This window comes from Narcine bancroftii, chromosome 3 (genome assembly GCF_036971445.1).
Source record: "Narcine bancroftii isolate sNarBan1 chromosome 3, sNarBan1.hap1, whole genome shotgun sequence".
Taxonomy (NCBI): Eukaryota; Metazoa; Chordata; class Chondrichthyes; order Torpediniformes; family Narcinidae; genus Narcine; species Narcine bancroftii.
In genome coordinates this window covers 354131319-354149416 of record NC_091471.1, presented here as the reverse complement: position 1 = coordinate 354149416, position 18098 = coordinate 354131319, and the positions used below count along the sequence as shown (strand labels likewise).

General features: G+C 41.7%; 1 long non-coding RNA gene across 1 annotated transcript; it reads left to right on the top strand.

Annotated features, from left to right (window-relative positions):
• Positions 1-1978: 1978 nt before the first annotated feature.
• Positions 1979-17019, top strand: LOC138756617 (uncharacterized). Its single transcript, XR_011353194.1, has 3 exons — positions 1979-2081; positions 5238-5340; positions 16803-17019. It is a non-coding gene; the product is annotated as an uncharacterized lncRNA (long non-coding RNA).
• Positions 17020-18098: the final 1079 nt, after the last annotated feature.

Genomic DNA, 18098 nt, shown 5'->3' with positions numbered 1-18098 from the left:
GCAGGCATGAGATGATGTTCTGGAATGGCTGATTACCCAAAGCTGTCAATTCATTTTGAATCCTAAAGGCTGCAATGGGAGCAGACAGGACTTCAGCTGTTGTTCCTCATGCTTGTGTTGAGTTTTAGTAGAACAGTGTAGGAGGCTAAAATCGAAGACCTCAGTGTGAGTGGGATGGAGAGCTAGACAACTTGGATTTGGTTTAGTGCAAAGGAGATCAACTGAAGGAGGAAAAAAAAAGTCTAAGTGATTGCTTCTTCACTGGGACTTTTTGAGTTTTTTAATATATCTTAGACTGACAGCCCAGTAACAAGCCCTTTTGGCCCATGAGCCCATACCACCAAATTACACCCAATTAATCCTCAACCCCTGGAATGCTTTGAAGGGTTGGAGGAAACTGGAGCCCCAGGAAGAAAGCCACACAGGCATGGGGAGAATGTACAAACTCCTTGCAGACAGTGCTGGTTTCAAACCCAGGACACTGGTGCTGTAACGGTGTTGCACTAACTTTGAGAAGACAGATAATAGACTAGAATTTCAGGGAAGGTAACAAATCACTTCTGAAAGATAATGGAAGGGTGAAACAGAGGGGAATCTGACAGAAGATGGCAGAAATGATGATTTTTTGATGCCTGGAAGGTGGAGGCTGGTGAAGAGAAAGATGAGGAGGTGAAGCCTTTCTGTGTCTGAGTGGGAGGTGTAAGCTGAACTGTGGGAGTTTGTCGATTATGGTAGAGAAGGAGTTACAATTAACAAGGAAGGAAGACACTAGCATGGAAAGTCTCATCTTCTGAAGCAATGGAGCAAAAGAATTTGAGAAAAGAATGGAGTTCTTGCAGGAAGCAAAGTGGGAGGAGGCGCAAAAGCAAAGTACTGCACTGTTAGAAATAAAAAGACTAAATGGTGCTCAGGTTTGGTGCATTTACTCTCGTTAGCCAATCCCCTCCTACTCTGACCACTGGCTTTCCATCTCCCTCCTGCATGTTTCATGCTCTGTCAACAGTTCTCACTTCCTGCTCTCTGTCCCAGCACTGGAGAAAAACTTCTTTCCTAAGATGACAACCACACAGCCTCCCCAGTGAGGATCAGTGCATGCAGGGGCGTGAATATACCCCAGTAAGAATCAGCCCTCTACACTGTTCAGTCCGATCCTGTGATGGCCATCCTGACCTCTTGGGTTGTATTCCCATGCTTTCTCTGCCTTCTTCACTGGGAGGGTGGGGCCCAACACCAACTCGAGGAACACCCCCTATTCTGCCTGGGGCAACTACAACCCAATAACACAAGCACTGAATTTTCCAATTTCAGGTCACCCTCATCTGCTGTGTTCTCCTCTCTGGTTCTGTTCCACCTTCATTCTCTCCTCTTTCCTCCCCCCCCCCCTCCAATCCAGTACTCCCATCACCCATTTCATCCCTCTCCCCCCTCCTGGTTTCATCCACTTACTGCCCACTCATTTCACCCTTGGATCGCCCCAACCTTTGGTTCGCTCCCTTAATTGTTCCTTATTTGTCTGCTTCCTGTATTGGGATCCTTTGATCCGTGGCAGCACGGTTAGCGTCATGAGTAACACAACACCATCACTGTGCCAGCGACCCAGGTTCTAATCTGCACTCTCTACACAGAGTTTTTAATGTTCTCCTCATGTCTGAGTTCTTACTTTCATAAGACTTACCAGGTTAGTAAGTAAATTAATCAAATGAGTCTATTTGGGCTCATGGGCCTGAAGGGCCTGTTTCTAAAACCAGCAGCTTTCTCCACCTTCACCCTCCTCTCCCCCCTACCTGCCTCCATCAGACCTTTCTCCTCTCCCTTTGTTCACTTTTGCCTATTGCTTACCAGCTACTGTCACCCAATCCACATCCACCCCCCCCCCTCCCCCACACCGGCATGGCTGAATCATTGTGCCTCAATCTACCTATCACCTGCTTGCCCCTGTCTCACCCCCACCCCCCTGTGCTATGTGGGCTATTTTCTCTCTCCACTCTCAGCCCTGATTCAGGGAGTCTTGATCTGAAACAATGACTATTCCTTTCTGCTCCCACAGGTGTACTCGACCCGTTGAGTTCTTCCAGCCGTTTGTATGTAGCTCTAGATAACATCTACAGTGTCTTGGTCTCTCTTGAATTGTGGCATCTTTGATTTATAACTACAGCCTGCAATGTTTTCAGAATGTCTTTTGCTCTTTATGGAAATCCACTTCTAAGCAAAAATGTCTTTTGCTGAATAATTGTGAGCCGTTCAGAATCCCACTGCAATGATATTTGAAAAAACTGTTCCTGTTGGTTTAAAGCAGCAATATTGCATACATAATAATTGAGAAATTGGATAAAGAGCTGATGAGTAATCAGGCTCGTTTAATGTTAGTCTCTGGGGCTAAGATGATGCTTCCACACTTCTGCTCGCCACCTCAAGCACTGGCTGTCCCTAACAGTCAAAGGGGATCAGATAGAAAATTGAAAGTCACAAAGGGTGCAGAAAATAGATAGTAACTTGGCAGAGAGGACAAGTGTGAGGTGACTTGGAATGGTTTCTGGATTTAGTCTGGCAAGTTGACCACTGAACAAATCATGTAGAGTTGGAGAGGATGGGAGAGGTGCTGGGGTGGAGCTAGTCAACAACTTGTGTAAACATTTCCAGTGACCTGTCTTGATCCACCTGCATTGATGACATGGTCAACAAAGTGCACTTTCACCTCTACTTCCTAGAGCCTGAGCAAATTTGGCATGGCCCCCCCCCCCCACCACCACCAGCAACATTTACAGGGGCACCAGTAAAAACGTCCTTTCAGCGTACATCTCTGCAGGGGGATGAGAGCTACTCCACCCAAGACTGTAAGGAACTGGAAAGGGTTGTGAAGGTGGCACAGATCATCACACACACTCTCCCCTCCCCTCTATTGACTCTAACTCCAGCTGCCTTGGAGAAGCAGCCAAACTATTAAAACTCTCATCCCACCCTGGCCACCACTCCCTCCCTTCAGGAAGAAGATTCACAAATATGAGATCACGCGCCATCAGATTCAAGGACCGTTTCTTTCTCACTGTTATCCTGAATGAACCTCAATAGTAAAACAGTGCTCCGTACCTACTGGCTTCTCTCTGTATTTTTGTCCTGTATCATACTTGTACTCTGTATGAGATATCTAACTGCTCTCTTCCCAAAACCACCTCCATCATTGCATCCTACACTCAACATTAGCAAAACCAAGGAGGTGATTGTAGACTTCAGGAGGAAGTCAGGAGAACACAAACCCCTCTTCACTGAGGGTTCAGCAATGGAGAGGGTCAAGGACTTCAAATTCCTGGCTGTCTGTCAACCGTTCTTGAGGCTCTGTCCTGGAGCCTCCATGTCAATGCAGTCATGAAGAAGGCTCACCAGTGGTGTTTTTTTTTGAGGAGTTTGAAGAGATTCTGTGTGGCACCAAAGACTCAAACTTCTACAGGTGTACAATGGAGAGCATTCTAGCTGGTTGCATCACAATCTGGTATGGAGGTGCCAATGCACAGGACAACAAAAACTAAAGGGTTGTTAACTCAGCCTGCAACATCACGGGCACCAGACCACTCCATCAAGGATATCTACGAGGAGGTGTCTTAAAGCAGCCTCTGTCCTCAAGAACCCCCACCACCCAGGCCATGCCCTCTTCACTCTGCTACAGGAGCCTGAAGTCGAGCACTCAGCAGCACAAGGGCAGCTTCTTCCCCTCTGCCATCAGATTCTTGAATGAATAATGAACCACAGACACTGCCTCATTTTATCTTTTTCTTTTTCTTGCACCATTTTATTTTGAAATGTGGTTTATAGAAATGTTTGCACTGTGATCCTTTTTTAATGAATTTAGTGACATGTTCATGACAGATTCTGACATTGAACTTGAACAGTTGCCACACACTAGCGCCTACCTGTTGTAACCCTCCAACAACATAGATCCACATATAGTACCTTGCGATGAGAATCCTCAGCTCAGATGCAGCCAGAGCAACAGAGGTAACATCAGAATGGGCCTCACTCCTAGCTGTGAGAATCTAGCTTGAAATCTGTGTACCTTTCCCAAAGTGGACCACCCCGTTTGCCCTCCTCTCAATCCTTTCATCATCCAAACTCTGATCCAGTGGGGCAATCTGTCACTGGGTATGAAGGTGAGAAGGCTGGGCATTAATCTGGCACCTGTGAAGCCATGGGGATAGATGGCAAGTATGCCTGCAGGCAAAAGGTCCCTTTAAACCATCAATGGCCAAAATGTTTGCTTCCTTGCAAATCAAACTAAGGTCCTTTGACAGGTCAGCCCTCGATATTTGCAGAGTTAAGCAACCTGATATATGGACTTAAGCAAAAACACATTAATAATTTCCCTGCGCCACAGTCATTAATTTGTCAGTTACATTGTTTTATGTATTCGGGTCATGTGAAAAATGACACTTCAAACCAAACTGGAGTAGGAATGAACAGGGTAATCCTTCAACCAATGGGCAAGGTTACCCATTCCAGCAACATAGAGCTGTGTGACAGCGGCTGTCACTCTTTGCATTTGCCACGTTAATCAATACATACATTTTTGTTAAGAGAACAATTTCCAACACAAACAGCCTAATAAATCTAAAAGTGTTGCGTGCAATATCACAGCTAATTCAACTGCCTACAATGGAAATGTTCTAGCTCAATAACTTCTCAATTTATCAAGATGAATTAACCACATTACTACTCTGTATATTAGTGTATATGCATATGTGTGTGTTTATATATGTGGATATCTACAGTGTGTGTGAGATATACATAGATATAAAGACAGATAGATAGAGGTGGCACAGCTAGTGTAATGTTTAGCACAGCACTGTTACAGCGCCATTGATCGGGACTGAGGTTCAAATCCTGTGCTGTATGTAAGGAGTTTGTATGTTCTCCCTGGGACTGCGTGGGTTTCCTCTGGGGGCTTCTGTTTCCTCCCACTGTTCAAAATGTACCAGGGATGTAGGTCAATTGGGTGGCACGGGCTCGTAGCCACAAGGGCTGTTACTGTGCTGAACATCTAATTTTTTTTCATTAGATAGAGATGTATATACTTAAATATATGAATGCATATATAATGATAGAGAGGTTTCTGTTTTCATACTGCCTTTATGTAGAACTGCCCAGAGGCTGGAGAATGGATAGCAATAATTGCCCCTGATTCCAAATGTTGCCATGTTAAACTGAACTGCAGTCCTTAACTTTGTTTTTCATGCACTTTTTCACAGCTGATATAACCTGATTGTCAAAGAAGTGAAGAATATTCAAGAGGAGCTTGAATAGAAACAGCCGTGTCAAGGCTACAGTCAAGTTTTTGATCACCAGAAAGAGGTACATTTCAGTAGCATCTCACCCAGTTGTCTCAGAGCATTGAGAATCAAAAAATTTTAAGCTCTGGCTGCATGATGCAGGAGACTGAAACTAACTTGTGCACAGCAACAGTGTTCCCTCTAAGTAGTGCATGCATGCACGAGCAGACTCTGTGCGGGTGTACAAAGGGAATTGATGTGCGCACGTGTGCATCCTTTCTGTTTTGTGCAAGTAAGCACACCGACACATTTGTTCATGCATGTTTAGAGGGAACACTGCACAGCAAGATGCTACAAGCAGCGATGTGCCAATGACCAGATGCTCAGCTCTCTTGACATTGGCTGAACGGTAATCAAGGGCCAGTTCACTTCCAAAGGTCAGCACCGGGCCAGTTCACTTCCAAAGGTCTTCCCTTGGTCTCACTTTGTAATGCAGCAGGCTGACCTCACTGCAAGGCTGATGATGGCTAAATGGATGCCCAGTAATACAGACTCAGATTCTCCCTGGGCTTCCTCCACCTCTTTAACTGACTGCAATCACGAAATGGTCTCATAGTCAAAGGTGAGTGCCTTGGGAGGTGGTGCTGTGAGCGCAACCCTCCTTAGAGTCAGACTTCCTCATTCATCATTCACTCCTTCATGAGAACCATTCTGACAGTACCAATATCAAACAGAGACAGAACCATAAGATACTGGAGCAGAAGTAAGCCATTCAACCTGTCGTCCACTCCCTCATTCAATCATAAGCTGATCTATTCTCCACCTCAGCCCCACTCCCCTCCCTTCTCTTTATAAAAAGATAGATTCTGTTATATAGATACTCCTGTAGAGAGAGAGTGTGAGTGACAGATGGATTTTCTGCTTGAAGCCAGATTCCCTCAGTCACCATTTACTCCTTCATCACAACCATTCTGGCAGTACCTCTACCATCACCACTGCACTGAGTCCAAGGGGTTCAAATCCATCATCCCCTGAAAGTAGCAACATTTAGGGTGGTAAAGAAAGCATTTGCGGTACTTGCCTTCATAGTTCGGGAGCTAGACTACAAACATTGGGCTGTCATGGTGCCAACTTTACAAATCACTGGCTAATCATACATCCAGTATTGTGTATACTTCTTGTCAGCACACTATAGGAAGGATGTAGTTGTGATGGAGAAGGTGCTGTAGAGATTCAACCACTATTAAAAGCCAAGTGAATGTGTCATCTGGACAGGATGGAAATGCAAAAAGAAATCCCAGGAGCACTGACCATAATGTTTAGCAAGGGAAAAACAAAGTATTGAAGAAACCCATAAGACTGGGCAGCATCTGTGGAAGGGAAATGAACAGTCGCAGTCGATATTTTGGGTGAAACTGAATTTGCCCTGACCCACTGAGTTCCTCCAGCAGTTTGTTTTTTGGCTCCAGACTCTCTGGCAATGATCTTTAAATGCTCTGGGTACAGAGTAGTGCCATCAGACAGGAAAACGGTGAACATTATTCTTTTTTTTCTCAAAAATTACAAGTAAAGAATAGCCAGTCAATATAACTTCAGAAAGTAAAACACAGAAGTAAAAACAATGTGGAGAAACTCGGCAGATTGAACAATGTGCTTTACATTATCAAAGATTAAGATACATAACCAAAGTTTGAGGCTTGACCCCTTCATCAAAATGTACGGTTCAGGGGATCGGTTACATGATGTGATTGAGTAATGTGATGTGATTAAGTCAGGATGTTGAACTCTGACTCTTCCAGGAATTGGTAAAAAAGTACTAAATGGGTAAAATGAAATTAACCAAAACTATTAAGAGCTGCTTTACAATCTCTATACAGCTTTCTAATTATATCACTTAAGAGGAAAAATTGTCACTGGCCCATTGCAAACACAGATGGAACAACAGGATAAAGAAAAAAGGCCCATGGATCCAGGAGCTGAGGTGAGGGCTCATCCTAAGGCGAATCGTGCCCCTTCAGGGACCTTTCGACGCTCCACAGCACCACCACAACTGTCTCTACGGGATGATGGCATAGAGGAAGAGGATGTTGAACTGCGCCTGTGGGGACAGACGCGCATGTGCAGACCTGAAGAGCCCCAAGATGTTGCTGGAGCCAACAGTCCTACCTCTTAATACATACCAGATGCTATACCTTGAAGAGGAGGAGATCACTCTGTCAGATTCACAGGTTAGTGACTAAGAAGAAGATGAGGAAGATCAAGAAGAAGAGCTGACAAGGCAAATGAAAGTTCTTAAAGACAAAGGTAGGAAAAATGAAGTATTACAAGAGGAAGAATGTACTAATGCCCAGCTACTGAAAGAATTGAGAGAAATAAAAGCAAATATTAAAAATTCAGAAATATTTTGCTATTGTTCAGAAATGCAAAATAAACTGGATAAGGTTAAGACTGTGGAAGGTGGTATAGAAGATGGACAGGATAGAATAGCGAGAGTGGAGAATGATACTGATGCATGGGCCATTCTAAAGAAGAAATTTTGAGAAAAAGTTGATCTACTAGAAAATTTTAGTAGAAGAAATTATATTATATTAAAATTGTTGGCCATAAAAGAAGGTGAAAATGCAATGTTTTTTTTAGCACTGGATTCCAGAGGTCCTGGGACCTGATAAATTTGAAAATGTTATTGCAATTGAGCCCTGAGACCACGACCTCCTTCAGATCAAAAAACAAGATCTGTTCTTATAAAATCTCTTTGGGAACAAGATGTAGAGAAAGTACTGGCTCTGGCAGCTCAAGGCACTAAGGAATGACAAGGTCCATTAGAAATCCATGGAGTGAAGATATTCTTTTATCCTGATATGTTTGAGTAATTTATTGAATTTTCTTGGTTTTAATGTTAATGGGCTGAAAGGAACTGTGAAGAGGAAGAGAATATTGACTTTTTGTTAAATTAATTTAGATGTAACCTTCTTACAAGACACTCGTTTAACTGAACCAGAAACATCAGAAATTAAAAAGAGACTGCGTGGGACATGTCACAGCCTCTTTGCTTAATTCGAAAGCAAGAGGAGTAACAATTTTGATAAAGAAGACACTTCCAGTCATGATACAAAATACAGTGAATGACCCTGCAGGTAGATATGTCATAGACAAATTGAATGTGTATGCACCAAGTGTAGATGATGAAAAGTTTATACAAGAAACATTTCTTAACTTAGCAGGGGCTGGGGATTTCAATATTTGTTTAGATTCAGTTTTAGATAGATCATCTAGAACAGTAGTAAGAGCAAAGGCAGAAAAGTCTACTTTTGCATTAATGAAGGATTTGAACTTGATAGACATATGGAGAAGAATTCATCCAAGTGATCGAGATTGTTCTTTTTATCCAAATAGACATGATTCCTATGCAAGGATAGACTTATTTTTAATGTCAGCGCATCTTCAATTTAGAGTTAATCAAGTTGATTATAAAGCAAGATTTATACCTGATCTTTTACAACAGTAGATAAAGAACGACCTACCTATAGATGGAGACTTAATTCACTGTTATTAAAAAGACCAGGTTGTTGTGATTTTGTTGAAGGTAGATTTTCTTTCAGACTAATTTTAACTCTGTTAATGATAAGTAAGCCTTAACTGCATCCCATAAAATCAACTTGAGGGAACAAATTATAAGTTACATTTCTAAAATTAAGAAGGATTATATGAAAGAGTTGAACCAATTGAAGAAAGAGATAACATGTTTAGAAAAGAATTTACAAAGATAGGTCTCTGAGGAAAAATGTCGGAGACTTGTATATAAATAAATAAACTTCATTATAATACATTACAAACATGTAGAATGGAGAAAGCCATAATGAGAACTAAGCAGAGATATTATGAGTTGGGTGAAACATAAGGTCCTTGTGTGGCAATTGAAAACAGAACAAGTTTCAGGAACTATTAATGCAGTTAAAACAGAGTCAAATGTGACTAATAAACCTTATGGAATTAATGAGGCTTTCAAAAAAATTTATTCTCAGTTGTATAAATCTGAATCGCAGAGAGATGATAATGAAATAGAGGATTTTTTGATCACAGACAAGACTACTGTTCTTAACCTTACAAGAGCAAAGGGAGTTAAATGTGCCTTTCACTTCGAGGGAAGTGGTTTCGCATCTAAATTCAAGAATTTATTAATTTCTCCTTTTATGGATGTATTAGAACAGGCAATGGTAACACATACCCTCCTGGAAACTTTCTCTACTGTGATAATAACAGCAATGCCAAAAAAAGAGCTCCTTTAAAACCAGCCTCTTATAAACCAATCTTTGTTAAAAACATATTATAAAATAATTGCAAATGTTTTAGCTAATAGGTTGAAGTTTTTACCAAAATTGATACATATGGATCAGACAGGCATTGTGAAAAAGAAAAAAATCTACGGATGACGTAACTAAGTTACTTAGCATAATACATTTAATGCAAAAGAGGGGAGATCTAAGTGTGTCCATGGCTTTGGATGCAGTAAAAGCATTTGATAGACTAGAGTGAGAATTTTTGTTTAAGGTGTTTGAGAAATGTGGGATGGATCAAGCATTTATAAATTGGGTTAAAGTTTTATATAAATAACCCTAAAACTATAGTTGTTATGAATGGGCAAGTCTTCATGGTTTCCATTGACTAGATCTAGTAGACAAGGATGCTCTTTATCACTTGTGTTATTTATTTTAGTGATTGAACCTCTTGCAGAACTAATACAAGCTGATCTGGATATTAAAGGGTTTAAGGTTAATCAAGAAGAATATAAAATTAATCTATTCGCTAAAGGTATTTTGTATCACATTTATTTTTTAATTGATCAAATATCATTAAACTCTTAGGTTCATTACATAAATTATATTTGAGATTGGAGGAATATGGTAAGGTTTCAGGTTATAAAGTAAACTGGGAGGAAAAAAATGAAATTGTGCTTCTTACTATAGGGGATTACACTAAATGTCAATGAGCTCAGTTTAAATGGCTGGTGAATGGGATAAAATATTTAGTTCATGGATAGATAACAAGTTAGAGAATATATATATAAAATGAATTATGTACCTTTACTCAAGAAAATCAGTAAGGACTTAAATAAGGGGAAGATGTTGCCAATTTCACTGTTGGGTAGGGTTAATTGTGTTAAAATGAATATATTTCCTTGGGTTAAATACTTATTTCAAACATTGACAATAATGAAACCACAATTTATTTTAATTTATTTTTCAAGAATTAAATAAATATATTACAATTGTTCTTTGGAAGAGTAAGATATCAAGAGTTTTAGATAAATTGATTTGGAAATTTGAGTTAGGAGGTTTGCAATTACCAAATTTTAGAAATTACTATAAGGTAGCTCAATTAGATTTTTAACTTCTTTCTTCGATGAAGAAGAAATCCCAGCATGGATTAAAATAGGAGAGAGGAAATTGGAAGATTTTAGATATATGGGAAGCAAAGTTTTTATCTGGGGAAAGGGAAGCATCTCTGCTGAAGCATTTGATTAATATTTGGAATAAAGTAAATGATGAAATTGGAACAAGGAGTGCGGTTCGGGCTAAAATGCCTTTGATACAAAATCAACTTATCCTATTTTCAATGGTTAATTAATTTTTAAATATTTGGTTTCAGAAAGGAATTAGATATAGAGAATATTATTATGCAAGTAGAAGTTTAATGATATTTGATCAATTAAAAAATAAACATGTGATACAAAATAATACCCTTTGTTATTATCAATTACAGGCTTATTTGAGAAATAAACTAGGTCCACCAATGCCATTACCAAAATGTGGTGATGTAAAAATATTGCTACATAGCTGAAATAAATTTCTTAATACATCTACTATGTTATACTCTATTGCAGAAGGAAATTATTAAACAGGGGATACACAAGTCCAGTCAATGTGGGAGACTGATTTAAATGTTAATATAGATGAGGTATATTGGTTAGAGTTGTGTTGGGACAGTATGACAAATAAATGTTAGTTATAGGCTAGTTCAATGCAATTTTTTTACATCAGTTATATCTCACTCCGCAGAAGCCAAATAGGCTGAAATCAGATTTATCTGATTAGTGTTTTAGATGTGGTCAGGAGGTAGGTACTGTTTTTTTACATTTTACTTAGTCTTGCTCCAAAGTGAGACCTTTTTGGTCAAATTCAGTGTTTTATTTAAAACGGGTTATAAGCCCAAATTTCCACAAACTTCAATGTTATTTTTATTAGGAAATATTGAGGGGATGACCAAAACTGAAACTATTATACATATCAAAAACAATTTTTAAAGATTGCTTTAGCAATAGCAAGAAAATGTATAACAGTGAATTGGAAATCAGATACCCACTTGGGTATGGAGCGTTGGGACGCAGAAATACATAGTTGTGTTCTTTTGGAGAAGATCACTTGTATAATTTGAGAAATATACGTGACATTTTTTTAAAATTTGGTGCCCATACTTAAGAATTGAAGGAATTAATATATATATAGACCTTTTCCTTGAGCCTCAAACTTTGTTAACCTCCTTGAAATATTATGTTCTAAATGATTAATTCCATGTAGCAAAGGGCAAACTTGCAGCAACTAGATTTTTATTCTTGCTTCTTACTTTTTAGGTTTTCTTACTATTTCACTTTTTTTTTCTTTTGGGGTTAGTTTAATGGGACAGGGCGTTGGGGTTTATATCATCATGTAATAGATTGGATATTAATATTTGATTGTTATATTTTGTACTTGGATATTATTTACATGTGTGAAAAATTTTAAATAAAATTTACATTAAAAAGTATAAGGTTCTGGAAGCTGCTTGACATTTTGCTTAAACCTTGATGAAGGGCTCAAACCTGAAACATTGATTGTGATTCTTTATCTTTGTAATATAAAGGACACTGTTCAACCTGCTGAGTTTCTCCAGCGTTGTGTTTTTACTTCAATCACGGTGTCTGAAGACATTTTGTTTTATTCCTGTCTACTGCAAGACTCTGCAAAATCTCTTTGAGTACCCTGAAGGAGTTCTCCTCTGCTGTCCGAAGGAATTCTGTGGGATTTTCTCACTGCTCCCCATCTGTAATCCCTGCTGCTCTCTAGGTTTATAACCTCCTGCCTGTGGGACTGTGCTCCTCCCCCGTCTTGCCACCCCCACCCTCACCATTTCATTCAGGCGCCTGTCTACATTTTGCTCATATCTTGATGAAAAAAGCCCGCATGTTTGATTATGTATCTACCTTTGCTATATACACAGTTTGACCTGCTGAGTTTCTCCAACATTGTGTTTTTACTTTAACTTCAGAGGTGGGAAAGTTTTTAGAAACATTGATCAGGGATCAGATTAATAGTCACCTTATGGAAAAGCGATTAATTAAGGAAAGTTAATCCAGATTTGTTAAGGAAAAATCTGGTTTTTTTTTGTTGAGGTAATGGATTGAGTTGATGAGGCAGTAAAAGTGGTATACATGGACTTCCTGGAGGCTTTAAATAAGTTGTTCTTGTCAAATTTTGTCTACTTCAAGCATATAAAAGCATGAAATGCAACATGTCATTGAAAATTCACTTTCTGTATTGCACTTGGATGACTTCCCTGCTGATCTTGGTACAGTCATTGATGAACATGATGAAAGGTTTCACCAGGACATTGCAACCATGGAAATGTGGTATCAGGGCAACTGGAATCCATTAATGTTGGCTGTCTATTGTTGGACACTGACACAAGAGGCATCAGATGCTGAGTACAAATGAAAATCAGCAGCAAAATATTTTTTGGTCAGTGGAATGAACACCATGTGTCAGCGTCATTATGTGGTTAAACAGGATAAATTCAAGAAAAGTTAATTTAATGTTTCTCCATCTTCTGACATGATGCAGCAAACCTGAAATTATCTTTGTGTTCAGCTTGAGGTTGGCCATTGTATTCTCCATTTTTCTTCCAGAAAGCAAACCTTTTGAGAAAGTATGCTATTTTTGCAAATTGCTGTGTTGTCTCCTCAGAACCTCCCTCCTGCATTAATGCAGCTGCCTATTTAGTGTATGTTATTCCCATCTCTTTATGCAGACTACTTGACTCCTGATACTGGTTTCTCTGAAGGGCTGTCTAGGATTATCAAGATTTCCACCTCCTCAGAGTCTGTTGCAGGACCACCTCCTGTTCTTATGAGCTTTCTAGTCTAACTCAAGCTTTCATAATCATAAAATAAACTAATCAGCATTGAGTTTGTTCCACTTTGAAATGTCTTAGTGGATGAGGTGGCATCCATTAGCAAACCAAGGTTCTATCTCTGGAGCTATGACCTGGGTGTCACAGTAAATTAAGGCATGCTTTCAATTCCAAAGCATTCTTTACTCTCCACTTGGTCAAGGGAATGCCTTCCTGTTTGAAAGCAGGATAAGAAGCAACATTGCTTCACACTTCAGCGTGAAAACAGGCATCAGAAAGCAAGGAAAATTACTGTACTTTTTCAGGTGCATTCTGAGTTCAGGATAGCTCACAATCTAATTGTTACTCTGTCATAGGTTCAGCTTAGGGAAAACAGCAGCAGTTCCCACAAAGAGTGTTAATTTATCCAAGAGAAGTGTTGGGTGAACAGAAGCAGCTGCCAGAGGAACTGGGAGAAGTGGGGACAACTGTGATGTTCAAAAGACATTTAGACAGGTATATGGTTAGGAAAGGGTTTAAAGCACCATTCTAAACTTTTTTTTAGGCTGTAACCCCCCCCCCAAGACTCTGCTCAAAGTTTATGGGCCTCCTTCCCTGTGAAGCAGTCAAGTTTTGGTTTCTTCTGTACTTCTCTCCTGCCAACTACATCATCATTCAAGTGCCTTGCCCTTAGGCATCAGCAATCATGTCTCTCCGTCTGTCACAATTTCTGACCATCCAAATTATAATTGTTGCCTCACTATTCTCCTTTGGTGAAGGCTCCAACTTTGAGCTGAGGCCATAGTCGATGTTGAGTTCATGATTATACATAAGAAAAATACTGAAATGGTTTTGCATTGCCTTCAGTTGCGGTGTCTGTACTGGATGGGTGACCTTGGCCATTGATCAACAGATCAACAGCATTTTTAATTTTACAAGCATAAATTCCAATATGTAGAATCTGCTTGTGAAAACCATCCACCATCTGCAATCCACGGCTTCAACTGACCCTGAGTGGGAGGCTAAACGGGTACTACACCTTGCCCAAGGCTGAGCGTTTGTGCAGGACTGACACCAATGCCAACTACATGAAAATTATGTTACGGGAAGTGAAAAAAAAAACAAGGCTTTTGCTTAAATGTGTTGTGATCTCTATTGAGAATGGCTGGTTTAGAGGGATAAGGGCCAGTTGTGGACAAATGAGACTAACTTGATCAGAGTGGACAGGTTGGGCCAATGGGGTTGTTTCTGTGCTGTAGAACCCAATGAATTCTCTGATCTGAGATGGAACTGATGTGAAGCTGCCACTCCTCTGTTACTAAGAAAACTGTACAGGATCCCTGGGTGAGTCAAGGTGTTGAAGAAGAGTACACTCCCATATCATCAAAAGCCAGTGTCATCTGATTTAATGTTGAAGTCTATTTGAATGTGTACCTAACACCACCTTCCCCCACCACTAGTGTGGAGTACCTGCACCTTCTTAACAGCATTACTTGATCCCATGACCCTGGTACTGAAAGCCTGGTTGGCGTAACAGTTAGTGGACTGCCTTTACAGCGCCAGCAATTGGGACCAGGGTTTGAATCCTACACTGTCTATAACGAGTTTGTACATTTTCCCCATGTCTGCGTGGATCTACCTTGGGGGTTTGGTTTCCTCCCACCATTCAAAACGTGCTAGGGTTGTAAGTCGATGGATATAAATTGGCCAAAAGGGTATCTTACGGTGCTATACGTCTAAAATAAAAAGTAGTATACACATTTTCATGGAAAGGGTACTGCATACGGATATGTAACACAGCATTATAAAGTAGCAGGAAGATGGAACTCTGCTTTATTGAACAATAATGTATGTCACTAATGCTTGAATCAACATGGATACATACAACATGGATACAGGTTCTTCAGCAATGAGTCCATACCAGTCATCAATCATCAATCTACAGTCGTTCTGCACTGATCTCATTTTGTTCTTCCCACATCTCCATCTATCAAATTCTATCTCTCGGACACACACTAGGGCCAAATTTCCCTGGGTCATTAACCTACCAGCATGCTACGGGAGCTGCTCTACTCAAGATCAGAAGGAGCTGCAGAAAGTGGTGAATGCGGCTCAAAATATTGCTCAAACTTCCCTGCCCCTCCATGGGCTCCATCTATGTTTTCTGCTGCCTCTAAAGGACTCATCACACTCCAGATGCATTTTCTTCTCCCTCCTCCTGTCGGAGTGTGAAAATGTGCATCAGCAGACTTGGACAGTTTGACTTTACTTGAGGAAGGGATCAGGCTTGAAGTGTCAGTAATATACCTCCAATGGAACGCTGCGAGACTGGCTGAGTTCCTCCAGCATTTCTGAGTTTTTAAATCAAAGACCATTTGTTCCTTAAGCAATCAAGCTCCTCAATAATGATTTCTTGCTGTTGTTGCTTGGTTCAAATTAATCCTTCACATTGTAACTATACTCTGTAATTGTGCTCTTCTTATTCTACTTTACATGGCTCTATGAATGTTAGAGATAACCTGTTCGCAGAAGAACGCTTCCCTGTACCAGCTATAATGTGACAAATGAATATGAATTAACAACTTAAACCTTTTAGAGAGTGTGCAAACTCCACACAGACAAGGTCAGCACTGAGGAACAAGTTCTGCCCATCCTCCAACTACGTTACAGAGATGGCAACAACACTATCACTATCTCGGGGGATCTTTCCTCACACCAATGGCTTCGTGCAGAAAACATAGCAGCGCCTCGACTTCCTCAAGAGTTTGTGGAGATTTGATGTGACATCCAAAACCCTGGCAAGTTTCTACAGATGTGTGATGGAAAATATGCTGATCGACTGCATTACGGTCTGATATGGGGTCACCAACACCCCTGAGAGGAAAGCCCTCCAAAGCGTAGTGGACACAGCCTAGGACATCATCGGCAAAACCCTCCCCACCATTGAGAACATCTACAGGGACACTGCCATCGGAGAGCAGCAGCAATCATCAAAGACCCTCACCACCCAGCACATGCTCTGTTCTCGCTGCTGCCATCAGGAAAGAGGTTGAGGGACCACAAGGCTCGCACCACCAGGTTCAGGAACAGCTGCTGCTCCTCCATCATCAGACTCCTCAATCAGGGACTCATTTAAGGACTCTTGCTTTTGCACTTTATTGTTTTTTCTATCTCTCTATACATATATAACAGTCAGTATGTACATTTTAGTTGACTACTTGTGTACATTGAGCAGAGTTTTTGTTTTGCACTACCAATAAGTGGTGATTCTGCGTCACCTGCAAGAAAAGGAATCTCAGGGTTGTATGTGATGTTATGTATGTACTCAGACAATACATGGGAAATCTGGGATTGGTGGGGATTTCATCCCCGGATCTGGGGGATTTCTTTATCTCGTTGCAGATACCCAGGAGTGAAAGGAACGGCAAAGGTTTTCCAAAAGGCAAATTTATGTCAGACGAACGAGTTGAATGATCAAGCTTTCGCAGTATTAAAAGAATGGACATCAGAGCTGGGTAAATTATGCGTCACTGAAGTCGGCCAAACGTGGATTCAATGGATAAATTCATGCTATTTGTGCGGCGGCAGATGGTGTGAAGCGAATTTCGCCAGATTGGAGGACGCCTCCCTCTCTTCGTTCCTGTAAGTACGCACCTGCGGGGTGATATCAGGCAGAGCCAGCCTTCAATCACACTCATTCCCTGTCACAGAACCAGCTGGCAGATACTTCACTCCAGCCCGTCAGAAAATCAGCACAGGCTGCAGGAAGAACCGCACAAAAATGCTGGGAGAACCCAGCGGGTCCATCGGGCGCTGGGAGCCCGGCCGAACTCCTGCAACATTGTTTCAATCACCGCGTCTGCGTTCTTTCCTGTTCCACTCCAGTCTATTGGCGACAGCTCCGGCGGTCTTGCGGAGCAGTTGGCGGGGGGTGGGGAGAATGGGGGAAGGAGAGACACGGCCACCCTCTCCGTCCTCCTGCAGGGTCCAGACCCCCGGCGGGCAGAGAGGGATTCCTTTCCCCTCCTCACCTCCCGACTTCCAGCCCTGGGGTCAGCTCCGACTCCATCGCGGCAGGACACCGCTGTCCGGTGTCTATGCCCCTCGTTCAGGAACCGCCCCCCCCCCTCGCCACGCCCAAGACCCCTTTATCATATCCCCCGGGGTCACACCCTGTGAGGAGAGAAACACAGGCGCTGCAATCTTGAGCAAACCCGTGGGTCGTTCGAAATGTAGCCTCAGCAACAGGGAAGTCTCGCAGAACAATGTCCCACAGCCGGTGCGGCGCTCCCTCAGTTCTGCCCCTCCCAGTTCTGCCCCCCCCTCAGCTCTGCCCCCCCCTCAGCTCTGCCCCCCCCTCAGCTCTGCCCCCCCCTCAGCTCTGCCCCCCCCTCAGCTCTGCCCCCCCCTCAGCTCTGCCCCCCCCCTCAGCTCTGCCCCCCCCCAGCTCTGCCCCCCCCTCAGCTCTGCCCCCCCCTCAGCTCTGCCCCCCCCTCAGCTCTGCCCCCCCCTCAGCTCTGCCCCCCCCTCAGCTCTGCCCCCCCCCTCAGCTCTGCCCCCCCCCTCAGCTCTGCCCCTCCTTTTATTTTTGTAAAAATAGATTTTATTTCACATGTACATCATTGCACAAATATACTGGAGTCACCAAACAATTACTACACAAAAAAACCCACATGACAACTATCTAATTACGTTAAA